This window comes from Bubalus bubalis, chromosome 20 (genome assembly GCF_019923935.1).
Source record: "Bubalus bubalis isolate 160015118507 breed Murrah chromosome 20, NDDB_SH_1, whole genome shotgun sequence".
In the NCBI taxonomy this organism is placed as follows: domain Eukaryota; kingdom Metazoa; phylum Chordata; class Mammalia; order Artiodactyla; family Bovidae; genus Bubalus; species Bubalus bubalis.
The window spans coordinates 37968018-37989715 of NC_059176.1; the positions used below are offsets into that span (position 1 = coordinate 37968018).

Consider the following 21698-nt stretch of genomic DNA (forward strand, 5'->3'; position numbering starts at 1 on the left):
AATTATCGTATTGCATTGGACAAGTTTTATGGCCCTGGATCTTTAGCTAAAGTAGCCTGCTGCATTCTGGTAAATGCAGAGGAACTTTAACATAGAAAAACAAATTTGTAACACTTTACTAGCAATAAATAATATGTTACTTTGAAATGTTATGGTAGTATGAGGAAGAAACTAGATCAAATGAATAAATGGTGATACTATTCTTTACTTCACTGTAAGTGAAATCAAACTCTTTAAGCAAATTTTTTTTTTTTTTTTGGGCTTTCACTAAGGTGTTATGTCTATATGGATTATTTTTTAGGGGAATATTTGTTGTTTTTACTTCTATCTCTTTCTGTCCTATTTCATGTGTCGTGGAAAGGTTGGGGAAATGGCAAGCAGTTTATAGTTTTTTAACATGTAGGTGAAATAAGAGAAGTTAGTTATTGAGATTGAGACCAAGTGGTATAACTCTCAATCCAACTAGGCACTGCAAACGCATACCCATTATCTAAGCATCAGTTTGCTTTAATACTTGAATACCTGTCTGTTGATCACCTACCCTTTGTAAGTCATATCCCAAATATTTATATCAAATCCTTGTAATAGCCCTCTAAGCTGAAAATCAAAGAAATTAAGAATTGGCCAGATTCACACAGCTAGTAATTGTCAGAGCCAGAATTCAAACCTTGATCTGTCTCACTCTACAACTTTTATTCTTCCTATAATGTTGCATTGTTAATGTACATAGAATCAAACAAAATTTTTATACTTTCACTTGTAATCACTCACATAAACATTCATGTTTAGGAAGTGTACAGTTTTTTTCTTTCTCATTTGTATTTTAAGCAAACTTAATGTACTTCCAATAAGAACAAGGAACTGTTATCCAGGTTTATAACAAATGGGATGATTTCCTTGTATCCCCTCCCTTTTTACTCTTACAAAGATATGCCCTGAGTATTCCATTCATCTGATTCTGAGTCTTCCTGCCTCTTGATTTACAGTGAGCCTTCTCTCCCAGGTCTGGCCTTCTCCCAGCAAAGACAGAAAACTCTGGTTCAGGGCAGAGTCTCTCATCAGCTTTTCTTTAGAAAAATGTAAATAAAAATCAGCCCTTAATGCCTTCATTTCTTCTAGCAAAATGCCAGGAAATTTTATATATATTTTTTGCTAAAATAAGCTTTTTATACATGCCTGCAACTAGTTGTCAAAATGCTAAGAAGTTACTATTTTCCTTAAATCCATGTAATAACAAAGCAAGTAGAATAGTGGTAATACATCCCTGAGAAAAATAGTCTTGTCATTGGTAGCTGAAAGTAGATGATAGAATATTGTACTCCAGTAGTAATAAAACACATGTATTGTAGGTTGCTCTTTCATTTAGAAAAGAAGCAATTTAAACAGTACATGGCTGGAGTTACCTATGACAGAATGGCAGATGGTTCATGAAAATCAATAAATGTCTTTACTCCTCATTAAGTATGGTTGTGGTGTGTTTATCCACATCCTGGAAGGCAGAGTCAAGGAATAATTTGGCTTCTGTTCAGTGAAATGAGATTCTCTACTTTGGCTGCATGGCCACTGTATGTGGGGCTGAGGGTAGCCTGGACCCTTGGCATGGCAGACCTCTTGCTAAACAGCTTATATTGTCAAAGGTTTGCTTGCATATAGGCCAATCATAACTTCTACAATGTATTAGTTCTTTAAAGGTAGCATCCATTTATCCAAAAGATACAGTGCATTTATCTCACTGGTTGTCAGATTTAACTATATATCTCAATAACTGGAGGACTATTGAAACACAAATTGCTGGGCCAGGCCCCCAGAGTTTTTTGATTTGATAGGTCTGAGTTGGGTCCTTCTAACAAATTCCCAAGTGATGATGATGATACTAATCCTGGGGCCATACTTTGAGAACCACTGGTCTTCCTCCCATTTTCAAGATATGTACTATATTTTAAATAAAAGAATTTTGAAGCATTAAGCTTTTCTTAGAGGCACACTGGAATTTTCACATTTCATAATGTCCCAGACTAACTAGAAAAAGAGGTATTAGTGTTAAACAGGTTTTTTTTTTAAAAAACTTTTTGGAGAGTTTAAAACTTGAATACTCATGTTGAAAAATATGCACCATTTGCTTTTTCAGTAATTATTTCATTTACTTGGATACACCATTAGTATTTACTTGAAGCAACTTTGAGAGGAAAAACATTACTGTCAAATGTCAACATTTGTGTTTCCAGCTTGATGGCAATGTGATCATTAAATTACCATCCCACGGCTGGGAACACATTGCTGGAAGAAATGAAAATGCAAGTCTTTGTATAAGTAAATGAAGATTCCAAATATAAATGGTACATAAAGAATGAAAAATACTGTACCAAAGGCCAAACCCTAGGCTCTAAAAGATGAAAGACTTTGTGGAGCCTTGCATTATGAGTTGAGATTTTTTACTAAGTTCATTTATTTGACTGTTCAAGGGACATAAATTGAATGTCTTAACTGTGCTGTCTATGTGCCATAGGGATAAACAGGGGTAAAGATTACCACACTGCTGAAACAGTGGGCATGGGTTTGACTTCAGCTTCAGCTGTCTGTCTGGACCTTCAGTCTGTAATTAATTTGGGGATATAATAGTAACATGTAAAAGACTTAGCACAGGGTCTGGCACATAGTAGGTGCTTAAAAATATTACTGGACCCTCTGCCCTCAATGTGATAAGTGCTAACCAATGTATGCTCAGAATGGCACAGAAGCACAAAAAACAGAGTGATTAAATCAGCTTAAAAGACATGAAGTCAGCTTCTCAGAAATGAAATACAAACCAGATATTAAATGACAAATGAGATTTTGCAGCTGGCTGACAAAGACACCGTAGGCAAAGGAACAATATATGCAAAGTCACAGAGATGATGATGGCAAACAGAAGCAGGACAGGTGACTGGAAAAGAGTAATGAATCAAGCAGTGGTCCTTCAGATGTGCGCAAGGTCAAATAGTGACCATGAAAGAGCCACCATTTTCACAATAATACCAAGGCATTATTTGTCTTTTTCAGTATGTTGACATTTGCACCGAAGATGCAAAAACAATAATGGGTAAAACTACTTACACCTGTGCAAATCAAAACCATGGCACCATATGCTACCAGTAGTTTTAGAAAAACAAACATCAGTTTTACTGAAGAATGTCCTTGATGAAGTAGCACATCATATTAAATCTCAACCCTTGAGTATGTATCTGTTAAAAAATTCTGTGTGATAAAATGAAAAGTACACAGAAAGTACTTGTGCTGCATACCAGAGTATGGTCGTCTCAAGGAAAACCATTTGCTAAATAGTTGGAGTTTCAAAATTTGAATTACAAAGCTGAACTAGCCTCTTTTTTATGGGCCATCTTAAAAGAACAAGTGGCAGACCAGTTGTGGTTATTCAGAATTGGGTGTTTGGCAGATATTTTCTTAAGAATGAGCATAGTGAACCTATTACTTCAAGGAAAACAACTGACAGTATTTCTCATCCATGATAAAATTCATGCTTTCACACAAAAATAAGGATTTTTGAAAACTTGTATCTGCTACCATGATAGCCTCATAATACTTAAGCATTTTTTTCTGATGAGATTGCTGGTGGCATTAGCAAAAAAGATTTTTTTAATTATATAATGAAATGTGTCAACATTTGGAAGATCCACATAACTCAGTGAACCAATTACTTCCAAATGATCCCATTTAGGATGTTACAGAATTATGCATGAGTAAAAGATCCATTGAAACTGCAAGTTAAACCAATGAATTTAATGTAACTGAGTACAAAAAGTTCACTGATATGGTTTGAGATTCCGCATTGCAAGTAACTTTTAAGAAACTACCATTTAACCAAAGTCTGGTATAGTACCAAAGAAGAATATCCAAGATTATCTAGATGACTATTAATACTCCCTTGCCACCTATATACATGGATGTGACCAGATATTTTTCATATACTTCAACCAGAGCAACATATCAGAGCAGATTGAATGCAGAGGCATATATGAGAATTCAGTGGTCTTCTATAAAGCCATAATATTAAAGAGGTTTGGAAAAAAATATTATTTTGGTTAATATTTAAAGGTTTACTGTTTTTAAATGAATTAATCATTTTAAAAATTTTTCAGTTTTAATTTCTAATAAAATAAATGTCAGTAGCTATAATCCACATAAACAAAGAGCCCTTACAGTTCTCAATAACTTTTAAGAGAACCAAAAGTTTGAGAACTGCCAAGAAAGACTGTGAAGAGCCTTGCATACTACATTGAAATGTTTGGCCTTTATGTTATAGATTCTGTAGCAGAAACAGCTTTCAAGGGGGAAAGTAGTGTGATCTAAAAACTCTTCTGGCAGTAGTATTAAAGATGAATCGGAAGTAGAAGACATTGGTGACAGCAATACCAGTCAAATTTTGGCTCAAGAATGTATCCATAGTCATCATTTCTATCCAGCTAGTCTGGATCAAAAGAAATTAATTTAGTGGTTAGTCAGGTCTGTGACCAGGTAGGAATTTCTCCATTATAGTTTTTAGAAGCACTAGCTTACCTACCATCTCTGCAACCCTTTGGTGTCCATAGCATGTCCATAATATTGTGTAGTGAGAAAAATGAATCACTGAAGTCAGACAAAGATTTGAATTCGAATTGTGCCACTTGTAATTGCGTGACTTTTGACTTCACCTCTCTGAGCTGAAGTTCCCCAGCATGTACCATAGTGATGATAATACCTACCTTAAAGAGACATCACGAGGACCAAATAGGTATCTGTAAAGTATACAATACCTAGCAATATCAGTTGACTTCTTTACAAATTATGCTTAGGATATCAGAATTTAAGATAATTTTTGCTAAATGTTTTTATCCAGCATTCTGTTCTTAGAATAAATAGCCAAGTGCTCTTTCTTAAATGTAAGCCCGGTCATATCCCCACACTGAAGGCCCTGTATATGTGACCTCTGTCTACCTGATTAATCTTACTTACCCTCTTCCTCATGTGCCTCTGGTTATTCTGGCTTTCTTTCTGAGTGTCTTGTTTAAAATGTTGACTGTGAAATAGTTACCTCAGTACCACCTTTAATGGAGGACCACTTTTAATCCCAAATGTATTTAAATCTCTCCATCTCTGCTTCTACCACTTTTAATGGAGACCATAAATAAAATAGTTCCTTTTGGTTTCTTTCTTGCTTGCTTGCTTGCTTGCTTGCTTGCTTTGGCCACACTGCACAAACTGTGGGATCTTAGTTTCCCAACCAAAGTTGAACCCGTGCCCTCGGCAGTGACCGTACGAGTCCTAACCAGTCCCAGAACCGCTAGGGAATGCCCCTTATTTTAAACTTTTTATGAAAGAAAATTCTAAACACATACAAAGGTAGATAGATTCATAAAATGAACCACCACTTACCCTAAAACCACACTTCAACAGTTACTAATTTACGGCCAATCTTGTTTCACCCAGACCTCATCCCGTTCCCCCCATTATTTTGAAGTAAATACCAGGCATCATTTCATTTGTAAGTATTTCAATATGTATCTCTAGAAGATAAAGGATTTTTTTTCTCCTTGTAACCATGTGCCAAAAGAATTCCTTAAACTTTAGCGGCTAACCCCTAGCTAAACATCATCTGTATCAAGATTTTAAATATTATGTATATTCTTTTGACTCCTACATTTATATCTCCATTTCTGATCGCTTCCCCTATGATTCATGTGAAAGTGAAAGTCACTCAGTCGTGTCTGACTCTTTGCAACTTCCTGCACTATTACAGTCCATGGAATTTTCCAGGCCAGAATACTGCAGTGGGTAGCCTTTCCCTTCTCCAGGGGATTTTCCCAACCTACAGCTATCCATTTGATATCTCCAGTTAAACAACTGGACATCTCAAATGAAATGTGTCCAAAACAGAACTCTTGATTTTTCCCTACAAATCTATTCTACCCCAAGCCTTGCCTTGCTAAACGGTCCCACCATCCATCTAGTTGCCCAGATTAGAAAACTAGGAGTCATCTTTGATTCTTCTCTTCCCCTCATCCCCTACATCCAAAATATCACCAAGTGTTGTTGACTCAGCCTCCAAAACATATCACAAATCTATTTACTTCTCTCCATCTCTGCTTCTACCACGCCTTCTCCAAGCCACCATTTTCTCTCACCTGGCCTACTAACGTGTTTTCTTAATTGATCTACCTGCCTAATCTCTCGCCCCTTTTAATCTAATTTCTCTGGAACAGCCATGTGTTCTTTTTTTTTTTCTTTTTTTAAAATATATTTATTAGAGGATAATTGCTTTACAATATTATGTTGGTTTCTGTATATCAACATGAATCAGTCACAGGTATACATACGTCCCCTCCCTCCTGACTCCCACCCTATCTCACCCATTCAGGTTGTCACAGAGCACAGAGTTTGAGCTCCCTGCATCATACAGCAAATTCCCACTGTTATCTGTTTTACATATAGTAACGTATATGTATCAGTGCTACTCTCTCTAGTTGTCCCACCCTCTCCTTCCCCACTGTGTGCACAAGTCTGTTCCCTATGTCTTCATCTCCATTGCTGCCCTGCAAATAGGTTAATCATTACCATCTTTCTAGATTCCAGGTATATGCATTAATATATGATATTTATCTTTCTCTTTCTGACTTATTCCACTCTGTATAATAGTCTCTAGGTTCATCCACCTCATTAGTACTGACTCAAATGCGTTCCTTTTTATGGCTGAGTAATATTCCTTAGTATATATTTTTTAAATGCAAATAGCATTGTTTCAACACAGTGAAAGAAGTCCCTACATAATCTGGCCTCTAACTACTGGTATAACCTGTCTCTTATTCGCCACATTGCTCATGAACTTCTCCCAATAGGAGTTTTCTTTCTGTTCTTCAAACATGCCAAGCCTAATTCCCTTTTTATCAGCTGTTCACTCTGTGTGGTATGCTTCTTTCAGATCTTGGCATGGCTGGTTCCTTGTCATTCAGCTCTCAATTTAAATGTCAGTCCTTCAGAAAATTCTTCACTGGCTACTCAGTCATAAAAAACTTCCCCCACCCTCAGTCACTCCCAATCGCATCACATCATCTTTTTTTATTTTAGATTTATTCACGTGTTTATCACTTTAAAAAACTTTTCCATCTTTATTTCATTCTTCCTTTCTGAATTCAATTTACTTCCTCCCTAGGAATCCCCTTTTAGTAGTCTTTGCCATAAACTGGTGATAAGTTCTTGATTATTGACTGAAATTGTTATTTATTCCATGATTGGTAGACAGTATCTATTGCCAGTCACATACATGTTTTTAAAAATTTAGCTCAAGGGACTTTCCTGGTGGTTCCGTTGTTAAGACTCTGTGCTTCCACTGCAGGGGTTGTTTGTTGCTGTTATTTAGTTGCTAAGTCACATCCAACTCTACGACCCCATGGACTGTAGCCCACTGAGCTCCTCTGTCCATGGAATTCCCCAGGCAAGAATACTGGAGTGGGTAGCCATTCCCTTCTCCAGGGGATCTTCCTGACCCAGGGATCAAACCTGCGTCTCCTACTTGGCAGGCAGATTCTTTACCACTGTGCCACCTGAAAAGTCCCCTACTGCACAGAGTACAGGTTCAATCCCTGGTTGGGGAACTAAGAGTCTGTGCTGCTAAGAGTCCATACTGTGCTGCTCAGCCCATGAAAGAAACAAAAATTAGCTTAAAATTTTTCTTTCTAATCAATTAGAAAACCAAACAATGACTGAGAAAATAACTGTAACTTGCCTAAAATAACTATAACACTCTCAACTGAAGTTAAGGATATCATTTGCCCCCTGAAATGACCTCTTGAACTTTTGTTACTGAGCTCAAGCTTGCTCTGCTTGTTGCACGCTGGGCCAGTGAATCCAAGAAATGAGGTGCTGAAGCAAGGAATACAACTTTATTTGGAAAGTTGGCTGACCCAGAAGATGGAAGACTAATGCCTCAAAATAACCATCTTGTCGGGGTCTGGATACCAGGTTCTTTTATGGATCAAAGATGGAGGGAGATAAGGAAACAAAGTAAAAAGACCATTTGATTCTTGCAGATATCTCCTAGGATGGCAAACCTTAAGCAGGGAATGTATTAGTTTCTTGCAGTCATTTACAGGTAGCCAGGGTCAAATGATCTCCCTGTAAGCTAAAAAAAACACTTTAGTTTAAGGGTCAGACAGAGGGAACAGGGTTCACTGAAGCAGGCCATTATGTATGATTATAATAACAAAAGTGATAAAAAAGAAAAAAAAACAAGGGTTAAAGTCAAAGAAACAAATTCAGCATCAGTTCAGTTCAGTTCAGTTCAGAGTTCAGTTCAGTTCAGTTCGTGTCCGACTCTTTGCGACCCCATGAATCACAGCACACCAGGCCTCCCTGTCCATCACTAACTCCCGGAGTTCACTCAAACTCACGTCCATCGAGTCAGTGATAACATCCAGCCATCTCATCCTCTGTCATCCCCTTCTCCTCCTGCCTTCAATCCCTCCCAGTATCAGAGTCTTTTCCAATGAGTCAACTCTTCACATGAGGTGGCCAAAGTACTGGAGTTTCAGCTTTAGCTTCATTCCTTCCAAAGAAATCCCAGGGCTGCAAATCCAGCATAGAAGAGTCAGAATTGACTCTTCCCTATTACACTTTGATTAACCTTTCTAGCTCCACCAGCCCTGAACATCATGTTCCTAATTAGCAAACACCCCTATCATGTACTCTTGGATACCATGTAAGTCCAGTTTCTCTGGGAGTCCCAGAACCAGTTCAGGAATCCAGCTCTGCCTCATATTGCTGGGATTCTGTCCAAACTGCAGCAGCTTCCATTTTGGAAAGGCAGATTAGGTTTGGCACACCTTTGCTCTCCTAGAAATGCTAGTCATCTATATACACCTTCTTATACCCTTCCAAGACCTTTTTGACCTTCTTATAGTCCTTAGAATTCAGCTATATTCCTCAGTAATGCAGGAGTCAATCCTTAGAGCCTCTCTAATCCACTCCAAGGTTCAGGGGTATAGATCAGGAATTGGCAAACTATGAACTGTGGGCCACATCCAACCTTCTACCTGTTTCTGTAAATGAACTTTGATTGAAAAACAGCCACACTCATTTTTTTACATATCTACAGCTGCTTTCGTACCATAATAGCAGAGTTGTGTGTGTGTGTGTGTGTGTGTGTGTGTGTGTGTGTGTTAGTTGCTCAGTCATATCCAACTCTTTGCAACCCTATGAACTGCAGCTTGCCAGGCTCCTTTGTCCATGGAATTCTCTAGGCAAGAATACTAGAGTGGGTTGCCATTTCCTTCTCCAAAAGCAGGGTTGAATAGTTGCAAAAGGCACACATGGACTGTAAAGTCTAAACTATTTACTATTTGATCCCTCATAGCAAAATTTTCTGACCCCTGGACTAAACTATAATATCTGATTTGTCTGTAGTCATCAGGCATGCTGGTGGCCTGTTGGCCATTCTGGCCAAATGCTAGACATATTTGCTGCTCACTAAAGTAACCAGGGTCTGAGTCTTTTTCTTAATATACATATGTGTATGCACATGGAGTATGGACAGAGAAGTTCAAATACTTCCTAGATTATGATACAATGTGATGTCCTTCTCTGGGAAGTTCAGCTAGAAGCTTGATTTTTTTTTTTTTTTAAATGTTAATGCTCCAGGTATCTCTCTCTCTCTTTTGATATGGCAATCTTCCTTTAAAAAAAATTTAAAACACTTTTTTTAATTGAAGAATAGTTGATTTACATTGTATTAGTTTCAGGTGTGTTCCAGTTATGTCTTAATTTCCATTATCTCTACTCTTTGCTAAGAGAACTTGTCAAAGTCATCTTTTCCTGCTTAGGACCAAACTGGCCTTGAAGACCAAGTTCCTATTTCTCATAAAGAAAAAAATACTGGAGACAGAAGCTGAAAGTAATTGCTTGTTCTCCTGATCATGTTCTTTGCTCCAAAGAAACTTCTGAACTATCAGCATTTATAAAAATCACATCTGCATTTGCTGACCTATTGTTCCTGAAGTTTAAATGAGTTCATGAAGTCCTTACTATTGAATTTTTCAATAATCCTCTTTTAGAGAAAATGGATGAATATCTCATTTTTTGTAATCAAAGAATGATACAGGATGGTTGTGGGGTGGTCTTCAGAGAGCTTTATGTTCCTTTCCCTTTGGGGAGGTGATTAAAAATCCAGAGAATTAAATTGACTTGTTTTGAGTCTCATAATGAATGTTGTCCAAAGTGAAGACTCAAACTGAGAATTCCCCTGTTTGTCAGGTCAGCTTTGTTTCCTTGTTCACCTAATGAATCTGAAGTCAAATACCAGTATCTTATTATATAATTCTCAATTTTCATTCATGTTATCTCAGTTGTCCCAGTATCTCTGACAGTGCATTCTTCCTATGTTATTGGAAACTGAAAACAGAGAGGCTCATTGATAGTCCCAGGACCACTCTGCAAGAAGGTGGCAGAGCCAGACTCTGACTTCAGAGATTTTTGGCCTCTGAGTACCTTTTGCTGCACTCTTTGCGTGATTATTGAGTCTGTTGGAGTCTATCATGTCCTTGATAAAGTCAGCCTGAGTGCAGGAAGGCATGCTGTGACCACTGAGGGCCGCAGTGAGGTGTACTGTTGCACGGACTTCAAGCAGTCTTGAAGTACTCGGCATTGGCACAGTTGTTCACTCTCTTCAGAGCACTTCATGTGAATTTCCCAGTTAATATACACTCCTGTAAATGTCACTACACCCATTTTATAGATGAATAATGGGAGACAGGGACAGACTAGCACCGGTGGCAGAGCTGAAATTAAATCTGAGTTTCTAATTTCGGCCTTTATTCAGACCTCTAGGCCAGTTTTCAGTCAGTGATTACTTAATATAACTGCAGTCGACTATTGATTAGAGTCATCAGGTGATATTTAAAGGTTTAATTCCAGGACAAGCAGTTTATCCTCATATGGTGCCTTTATAATGGTGATTTGTTAGTAGCAGGATGAAGGACTTGCCTGAAAAAAAGCAAAGTGATGGTAGTGGAGCACGCTGATCAGCTCCCCACAGCAACTCCTAGTTATCATGGAGTGAAACAGCATCAGGAGTCAGCCACTGGCCTTTTCGTGCTGCTGGTACATGGAGAAGCTCCATTCTTCACCAGGGAAGATACCCTGTTCCTCTGCCTTCCACACTGTGGAGAGGAACCCCTTCCCTTTGGATGCTCCTCACTGGAACCTGTCCCAGTCCTGTCCTCCATAGTGATACTGGCAGAAATTTTTCTGGGAGCCGTGTGGATACAGATCCTGGTGCCATTCTCTGGTGCCTTGCTGCCCAGACCCCAGCTGATTGGGTTTATTCAACACCCATTTACTGAGTGCTTTCTGGGATCCTCAGTCCTTGCTGCCTTAGCTTGGGCTCCATAACAACACCCCACAGACAGTTAACTTAAACAGCAAAGATTTATTTTCTCACAGTTCTGGAGGCCAGGAGTCCAAGATTAAGGTTCTAGCCGATTTGGTTTCTGGTGAGGGCTCTCTTTCTGACTTGATGACTACTTTCTCACTGTATCCTCCCTTTCCTCCTTAATAGGTACAGAGAGAGAAACTAAACTCTCTGGTGCCTCTTCTTAAAAGGACACAAAGCCTCTCTAACAGGGTTAGGGTGCCCTATCCTTATGACCTCATTTAATATTAATTATTTCCTTAGAGGCCCTCATCTCCAACTGCAGCCACACCAAGGTTTAGGGTTTCCACATATGAATTTGGAGGAGATACAAGCAGTTTATAACATCTGCCATGGGTGTTCATGGAAGGAAGGGTCCTCATGGACAATAAGACATCATGGGTAATTGAGATTTGAATAGTCTCAATGACTGGCTGAGTTTGGAATAGATGGAAAGAAGAAGGGAGGCAGCTCTAAGAGGGGAAAGCAGGTACACAGAGATAAAGAATATGGTGTGTCCAATGTACGATGTCAATACATTGTCTGAAGTTGAAGGATTGGGTCTCAGAAAGTTTGAAATAAAGATGAAAACATATGTTGCAACCTCATAGTGAAGAGCTTTGAAGTCCTACAGGTGGTCTGGACCTGACCGCAACACCTGACCACAGGACCTATGGCTGGTGTAGAACAGAGGAATAGCAGAATGAAAGAGAGGTTTTAAGAAGAGTCCCCTGCAGGGTGAATAGAAAGTACAGGTGCTGTGGTCTGTCTTGCAGCAGCTTTTTCAGCCAAAGGGGCCTGGCTTTTGTGTTCACCTCTGACCTCTGTTTTTGTTTTTGTTTTTACCTCTGTTAATGTGAAGAACTGAAATAGTGCTGCATGTTGGGAGACTTGACTTACTGCTGGTGTCACAGATGCCATTTCCTGTTTTCAGAGTGGTCTTCAGCCAACCAGGCCTTCTAATAAAAATCAGAAATGTCATACTAGGCCATATCCTCATTTCCTAACATGTTGCAAGTTTGTATAATTGTACTCTAAGAATAAACCTCAAAAGATAAGGATTGGTCCCAAAGCACTCCCTCCCTTTTTTAATAGCCTGTTATGAATCTCTCACCTGTGACTACTTAAATTATTTTATTTCCCCTGTTCAGCCATATCACTTCTGAGCAATGATGCTCCTTTACTAAAAATTTTCCTCCTCACTTCTTACATTTTACTCCCTTTATACTTAATTTCCTGATCCTCTCTGCAGAGAGGGAGGCAGTGAAAAACAGCTTCTCAAATTGTGGCCCTAGGACCAACTGCTCAGAATCATGTGGGGTGTTTGTATAAATGCACATTTCTGGGTCAAACCCCAGGGCTGTAAAATCGGTCCCTTGTAGTTCAGTTCAGTTCAGTTCAGTCGCTCAGTCGTGTCTGACTCTTTGCAACCCCATGAACTGCAGCACGCCAGGCCTCCCTATCTATCACCAACTCCCGGAGTTCACTCAGACTCACGTCCATTGAGTCAGTGATGCCATCCAGCCATCTCATCCTCTGTCGTCCCCTTCTCCTCCTGCCCCCAATCCCTCCCAGCATCAGGGTCTTTTCCAATGAGTCAACTCTTCACATGAGGTGGCCAAAGTACTGGAGTTTCAGCTTCAGCATCATTCCCTCCAAAGAAATCCCAGGGCTGATCTCCTTCAGAATGGACTGGTTGGATCTCCTTGCAGTCCAAGGGACTCTCAAGAGTCTTCTCCAACACCATAGTTCAAAAGCATCAATTCTTCAGCGCTCAGCCTTCTTCACAATCCAACTCGTGGGGGGCCGAAAATCTACATCTTTAACAAGCAGTTCTTAGGCATGTTAATAACAATCGGCATAGTATGTTAGAACATAGGCTTTGAAGTTACTCAGACCTGGATTTGAATCCTGCTTTCACCACTTATTCCCTGGTGGCTCAGTGGTAAAGAACCCACTGGAGATGTGGGTTCCATCCCTGGGTCGCAAAGATCCCCTGGGGAAGGAAAGGGTAACCCAGTGTTCTTGCCTGGAAAATCCCCATAGACAGAGGAGCCTGGCAGGCTACAGTCCATGGGGTCAAGAGTCAGACACAACTGAGCGATTTTCACTTCCATTTTTCACCACTTATTAGCTCTGTCATCTGGATCTGGGACAAGTTACTTGAGCTCTGCTTCTTAGTTTCCTCATCCGTAAACTGAGAGGCAGAATTTGTTTAGAGCACAGACTAGAGCTGAAGTGTCAGGTTTGAACCTCAGCTCCACCAGGTGCTAGCTGTGTTACCTGAGGCAGATAACTAAATCACTCTTGGCTTAATATTTTTTCATTTGTAAAACAGAAATAATCACCTGTATGACTTAAAAGGATTGATGTTAAGTGTTAGAAAGGAGGGCAAGGGAAGGGATTTTTATATCCCCGGAGTACATTTGGCAATATGTGGAGACTATTTGGTTGTCACAACTGGGGAAGCAGAGAGTGACTCCAATACCTACGGGATAGAGAGAGGGTAAGAGATGTTAGTTTGACCCTACTATGCACAGGACAGCCCTCCACTACAAAGAACTATTTGGACAGAATATCAGCAGTGCCACTTTGAGAAACATGGCTTAGATAGGATCATAGTAAGTACAGTGTAAGTTTTGGCTGCTCTTATCATTCACTGTTTTGGGAATAACAACTCTTACTCAAAGGATTACTGTAGGAGATACATATTTTAAGCCCACAGTATCTAGCAGTCAGCAGGTGTAGACATTAGTGGTAGGGGTTAATATTAGGAAGCCAAATATCTATAAACACAGTCTTTCACACACTAGAACAGCTCCCATTTAAAAAAATCTTTTTGCTATGTAAATAATAACTTTGTTTAGAATGTTTCGAAAGAACGCAGCTGTAATCATTAACACCCCACATTTCAATGATAGCTTCTTTCTCTTCAAAACCCTTTTATCTCTTCATAATCAAGCATTTATTGTTGAATCTTCACAGTGCACCAGGCTTACCTACTAGTACCAGTGTGGTAGCAAGAACACGTTAGAGTTGCATAGTATTGAATTCAGATCCTGACTCTGTCACCTGAGTGCACACATAACCATTTTGGTGGTGTTGTTAAGTTGCTAAGTCATGTCCAACTCTCTACCCCATCCCAAGACAGTTCATTTCACTTTTTTTAATCTCAGTTTCCCCATGTGTAAAGTGAGAAATAATCACTTTTACCTCTTGAGGTGTTCCTGTGAGTTAAACCAAAAAGTGTGCAGCTTGTGCTGTGTAGCATTGGAGTATGGCCTGAGAAGTGCTAGTTCCCTTTCCCTCCCGACATGCATCCTGCTAGTGAGCCAGCTGTGTTCTGGAGAGTGTAGGGTACATAATCATCTCACTCCTCTGACTCAAAGGGCAAATGGGCAGTTGAGGGAGATAAGAGGAAATTGGGAAAGTGTACAGTGACTTGCTTCTCCAGTGCTTCTGAGCATGTGGAAAAAGTCCAGGACCCAAAGATGACTGTTCCATATCCTCCTTAGGTTAGTCCTGTTGAGGGGCCTGTGGATATTTTCTTCTAACACTTTGCCTCCCCAGGAAACAAACATCAATATCCAATCCCCTTCTTTAGAAGTGAGCTAGGGCCAAATGGTGATGCTGCAAAGCTCCTACCACACCTCTGTTGTTGAGAAAGGCAGCCCTATTTTATTATGCTTTTCTGAGATTAATTTATCTTTTCTGTTAATTTGTACAGGTGCCATTCTGACTTTGTATTTCATAGGATTTTAAAACTGTAATTTTTCTTACTATTATGAAGGTGACAGTGATGTACTGTGGCCTACGTTCTTATCTACTTTGCTGTCTTACAGTCTGGTGCCTTGAAGACACTTTTAATTTGCTATTCACATTTGTTAAAGGAAAAAAAAGGTGAAACTGTGCAGTGTCTGGAAATTAGAGTCTATTTAAGGCCTTGCACATGGCTGCCAATCTTCCCCATCCCAAGACCTAGCCACTTTATGCACACCAGGAGTTACCTTCGTCTGACCAGACTAGGTTGGACATATTAGCAAGAATTCATCAGATCTCAGTTAAAGGTTAATCTCAGTTCAAGATAAGAAGTTTGAAGTTTTTCAGTTAAAGACTACAGAAGGCTTAGTGGAAAATTGGAGACACTAAGATAGTGATCAATGGATACAACACTTTTCTACCTGAGAATGCCAGTAATTGGGAAGTGTAGCAAAATCAAGTTGATGACCTGAAAACTAAGATAAGATTGAGAAATGTCATATTGGTGGGGGGTCCTAGAGGTAGAAAGACAGGAAGAAATGGAATCCGCCCCCCTTTCAATAGGTAAAGAGTATGGGATTCAATAACTTTGAACTTTCCTCCTCATGTCGATTCACATCCCATTTCTGCAAAGGTCCATCATCCCTAGCAACTCCAGAAATAAGCAGCTTTGGAAACCAGTAATAAAACTACAAAATGCTGTTTCTGATGTGCTTTGATCTGATTTTTAGGAGTAAAAAGAGGTAGTAAAAATCACACATTTCCTTATTGGCTGTCTTGGGCAACTAAAGACAGATACAGCTACTGAAGAGAGCTGGCAAATGGGAATTGAGGATACCATTTGCCCCAAAAGGCAGATGGTCTCTACAGAAGTCTGATTTCATTTACTGTCCCTTCTGAAGCTGAATGAAGGTGGTTGAATTTGAAGATAAAGTTGAACCGAAATTGTGGAAATACTTGGATACATAAAGGCCTTTAATCTGTTCTAATGTGCCATTTGATTTGCCTTTTTAAAAAGTATATTCAGACATTAACAGAATTTCTACAAAAATCTGTCTTGAACAAACTTGCCGGGAAAAAAAAAAAAAGGATTATTTCATCTGATGGTGTAATGATTAATCCTACCACCTGGGTAAGCCAAGTGAGCTTCCCGCAGGAGATTGCTTCTGCAGCTTTGAATTATGTATGAATATTGCAGACTGATGAATCCCTTACCAAGGGATTCATTTGTATTACAGACAAATCTGTAACAATGTTACCATTTCCTTTGAACACTTTAAGTTCATCCTCCACTTTCAGAAAGTGAGATGTGTCTTTGTGGAGATTGCAACATGATTTTTTTAAGTGTCAGGTCAGACATTGTTATTGCTGTTCAGGAGCTCAGTCCTGTCAGATTCTACAACCCCATGGACTGCAGCACACCAGGCTTCCCTGTCCTTCACTATCTCCCAGAGTTTGCTCAAATTCATGTCCACTGAGTCAGTGATGCTATCCAGCCATCTCATCCTCTGTCGTCCCCTTCTCCTCCTGCCTTCAATCCCTCCCAGCATCAGAGTCTTTTCCAATGAGTCAACTCTTCACATGAGGTGGCCAAAGTACTGGAGTTTCAGCTTTAGCATCATTCCTTCCAAAGAAATCCCAGGACTGATCTCCTTCAGAATGGACTGGTTGGATCTCCTTGCAGTCCAAGGGACTCTCAAGAGTCTTCTCCAACACCACAGTTCAAAAGCATCAATTCTTCTGTGCTCAGCCTTCTTCACAGTCCAACTCTCACATCCATACATGACTACTGGAAAAACCATAGCTTTGACTAGATGGATCTTTGTCGGCAAAGTGATGTCTCTGCCTTCTAATACACTATCTAGGCTTGTCATAGCTTTTCTTCCAAGGAGCAAGCATCTTTTAATTTCATGGCTGCAGTAATTTTGGAGCCCAAGAAAATAAAATCTGTCGCTGCTTCTACTTTTTCCCCATCTATTTGCAATAAAATATTGGGACTGGATGCCATGATCTTAGTCAGCATGTTGAGTTTTAAGCCAATTTTTTCACTCTCATCTTTCACCCTCATCAAGAGACTCTTTATCATCTGCATGTCTGAAATTGTTGATATTTCTTCTGGCAATCTTGATTCCAGCTTGTGAGTCATCCAGCCCAGCATTTCGCATGATGTATTCTGCATATAAGTTAAATAAACAAAGTCACTATATCCAGACATTACCAAATCTCAGTTGAAAACTAGTCATTATTGAAAAGTTGGTCAGAGTTTGAGGTACAAGGAAATGTGTGTTATCTTCCATCCTGAAAGCGAAACAAATGCTGAGGGTCCAGTAAAAGAGCAGGCAGAGTCAGGGTTTGACCCAGCCTGGTGATCAAGGATCTAGATGTCAACACCACAGTTATTGCAGACACCCTCTGTTGCATTAGAGAACTAGGGATTTTCAACAGGAATTTAAATAGCAGGAATAGAAAAGCCTTAACTTCCTCTCTGGGCCATTGATCAGTTAATATTTCTGTTTTATAATAATGAATATCAACTTGTACTTATCCTGAAAAAAATCTAGTTACCTTCATCATTATTTGCTACTTTCAAGACATACTAAGATATACTCTATTAGAAATCCTAGTAGATTTCTTATAATTTCATTTTAAAGAATTTTTTTACCATCTATCTCATGGATGAAATGGGGGAAATTTTCATTTTTTTCTTTATCTCCCTCCTGATATTAGCATCTAGTTTACACAGAAGATCAAAGTAATAGGGAAACAGAACCTGGGTTCTCCGATTCCTGTTCTGGTATTTTCTCCATTACATTGAACATTTCCCAGTGAAATGTCAGTGGTGAACCACTTTGTTAGGAGAAAAAAACCTGTATTTGAAAAGCATCATATTACTATTTTCAAGGGTTTCCTGATTTTATATCTAAATATGAAACATTTTAAAAAAATCAATGGTCAAAAATTATATTCCCTTATAACATTAATATGCCTAAGATAAATTAAGTATAAAATTTTACTTCCTTTTTTCTTGCTGAACAATTTGCCCATTTATACATAGTGACTGACTCCAGGATTCTTGCCTGGAAAATCCCATGGATAGAGGAGCCTGGCGGGTACAGTCCATAGAGTCGTAAAGAGTCAAACACAAATGAAGTGAGTTAGCACATGTGCGCACACATAGTGACTGAATCACCTCCTCTAATGCTGTTCTTGATTCTTTTTCATTTTTTAGTCACAGCATGTTATCACATCTAAGCTTGAACTCTGAAAACTCTCCCTTTCCCTTTTTTTCTCTCTTTTACCATTTTCGTCAAGCATCAAGGCATGACATATCATTGATGCATTTTTAAATTCTCCCTCTTAGACACTGCTGTCACTGTAGATGTAGATTAAATGTCTTAGCATCCATTTGTAAATCTATGGATTTAACTTTCACCAGCTCCTTGCACAATTCTTTATAGTTGACAGTTGATTTAATTGGTGATTTAATATACCAGTGCACTTATTTAAAATGTGCTTGTGAAAACTGACCTTTGTGTAGAATATAGGTTGTGCTGCTCAGGTTCTCAAAGAGTTAATAAAACTAGCGTTCACTTTGCTGAGCTTCCCGAAGGTAATTTGGCTCATTTCCCAGACCAAACCCCTAAGGTAAAGGTCAAAGTGCAATGGATTATATTAAGGTGCAGAATTCGAGCCTCTTATATCTTGCCCAACTTGTAGTCCTCCAGAACTCAGTGGGAGCTATGGTTCATCAGAGCTTCAGAACATGATTAACAGACTGAAGAAGGCCCTGTAGAATTTCCTTTAATGGGGAGTTGTATGAGTGAGTACAGTGGGTGAGTCTTTAATATTTCTTGCTTTTTAGCATCTGTATTGTGTTTTGAGAACCCTTTTTGAGTACAGAGCCATGTTTCATGTATGTGGAAACAGGCCCAGGGAATTCCTCATGGTTTAATAGCAGTAACTCTTGTAGTTTTTACAATAGGCTTAATAGAAATAGCCCATTCCCCGGGAGGAAAATAGACAAGCAAGGGTGGAGTCGTGGCTTTTTAACTGGGCTTCACCAGTCATTCTTGACAAATGGAAAAGAGATTGGGGAAAGAAAGAAAAAAGGCAAAAGCAAGGCTGCAGAGATTAGGAACCTAAAAACACCTTTCTAGAAAGCTCTCAAGTTGACTCTAGAGTAAGAAGACAGTGTCTGGAGGTTTAATGTTTTTCCTGTCAAAGGGGGATGATATATTTTAATCATTTTATCACTTTGAAATTAGAAATGGCTTATATTAACTGTTGCCCAGAGAATATCATTTTCCCCCTCCTGAAGTGTGTTGATAACTACTCAGTGACCTACAGTCTTGATACTAAGTGACATCTGGAAAAGGAAATGGCAACCCACTCCAGTTTTCTTTCCTGGAGAATCCCATGGATAGAGGAGCCTGACAGGCTATACAGTCCATGGGGTCACAAGAGTCGGACACGACTTAGCGACTAAACCACCACCACCAAGTGACATCTGAGAATGACTCAGAAGTGTCACTTTGCTTTTCTTCACTGATGTGTGGAAGTAGAGCCCCCTTGCCATCTTGATTTTATGACTCTCCATAGTATGCTCCATGCTGGCTTTGTTTTGGGTTGATAACCTACGGCAGCCCAGTAGGTTAATAAGAGGCAGCATGCTTTACCATTTAGCTCCTCTTTACATGCACCCTCCTGTTGACTGCTAGTGAACCAAAGTCTTCCCACCTCACCCCATCTCCAGGAGCCAGATCCCATAATGGTACCTCCCACTCATTGCTTACTCGCAGGATAGAGAGACCTCTATGTCTGCCAGCTTTGGAAGAGTACTTTTGAAGTTGTATATCCAGCAGACTTCCCTGGAAAAGGAAATGGCAACCCACTCCAGAATTCTTGCCAGGAAGATCACTGAACAGAGGAGCCTGGAGAGCTGCAGTCCATGAGGTTGCAAAGAGTCAGACATGACTGAGTGACCAATACACACTTTATCCAGTAGACTTAAAGGCTTATTTTCCTGCACATGCATAATTTCCATAATGAAAGATTGACAAGAAAGTGCTCTTCCTTCATCTCTAGTCCTGCAAGTCCATAGGTGGTATATGTTCTGATGACACATGATCAAACCAAGTACCTCTTTTAAAGAAACTTGTAAATGTCACCATGACTCACTGCCATTTGAAATTCCAGAAATAACATATAACAGGGTATAAGATGTGTCCTTTCCTTCTTTCTCTTTGCCCATTAAAAAGAAAAAACAGGAAGAAAAGCTGGGGAGTGTGTGACAGTCTAGGAATACTTTTAGTAGAACCAAAAACTATTAAATGTGCCTGATTTTTAATTTGTTTCATTGACCAGCCCAATGAGATTTTCTAACTAGGACAGTTTTCTCCACCAGCATTTAATAACCATTCCATCCCCTTGTACTTTATAGCAACAGAGTTGACAGTTCGGATAGGCTAGGATGTGGGGAAGACTAGAAGAGCTAGCTATAAGCGAATGAGCAAGCAGCAGAGAAACAAGATTGGAGAAACAAAAAGCATTATGGATGACCATCCTCTGGTTTGTGGCCAGTGGCTCACTTCAGATTCATGTTAGTAGACAAGATTAGCTAGAGTACAGACCTTTCTTTTCCATTTGCCTTGCCTACTGCATGCATACAGGCAAAGGTTGATGCATCAGTGTCCTCCTGGCAAAAAGGCTTCCTGGCCTCAGTTTACAGAATATAATTGTTTAACTTCCTTATTTAAATCTCAGCTTTATTCCTAATCCTTTACTAAATAGTTTCATAAATACTTTAGTGTGGAATAAAATAAATACTATAAAGTATTTCATATTTGTTATAGTATTATAGCACAGTCCACCCTATTAATTTGTGTGTTCCATATTTGTGGATTCAACCAACTACAGGTTTGAAAATATTACAGGGAAAAAATTTCAGAAATTTCCAAAAATCAAAAATTGAATTTGCCATGCACTGGTAACTATTTACATGGCATTTGCATTGTCTTTACAGCTATTTGCATCACATTTACATTGTATTGGGTATTAGAAGTAATCTAGGGGTGATTTAACATATATGGAATGGTGTATTTGTATATAATACAAATACTGCAGCCATGTTATCTAAAGGACTTGAGCATCTGTGGGTTTTGATTTCCTGTGGAGAGTCCTAGAACCCGTCCCCTGAAGATACATACCAAGAGATGACTGTACTATAGTATGGTAAACATAGTAAATATGTTAAATACTTTCTTAAATACTTGAGTATATTTGTCTTCAACTAGTTAAGCATTCATTTCCCTCTGTCCCCATTATTGCTAACCTCCTATGTACAAGAAGTTCCCTTCCTTACCTGTTATTCTCAAACTTCCCTCTGAGCCTACTATACCTCCCCCACCAAGCTGAATTCTCAGTTAGTATGAATCAGGATAGACAGACATATCAGCCTGCGTAAAAGACTGCCTTATCTTCAGACAAGTATGTTGGGGCTTATAAC

The 21698-nt window shown here is 39.3% G+C and overlaps 1 protein-coding gene across 6 annotated transcripts in view; it reads left to right on the top strand.

The window, feature by feature from the left end:
* PEAK1 (pseudopodium enriched atypical kinase 1) overlaps positions 1-21698 on the top strand; it is a 309648-nt gene that overhangs the window by 241528 nt on the left and 46422 nt on the right. The window lies entirely within an intron of this gene.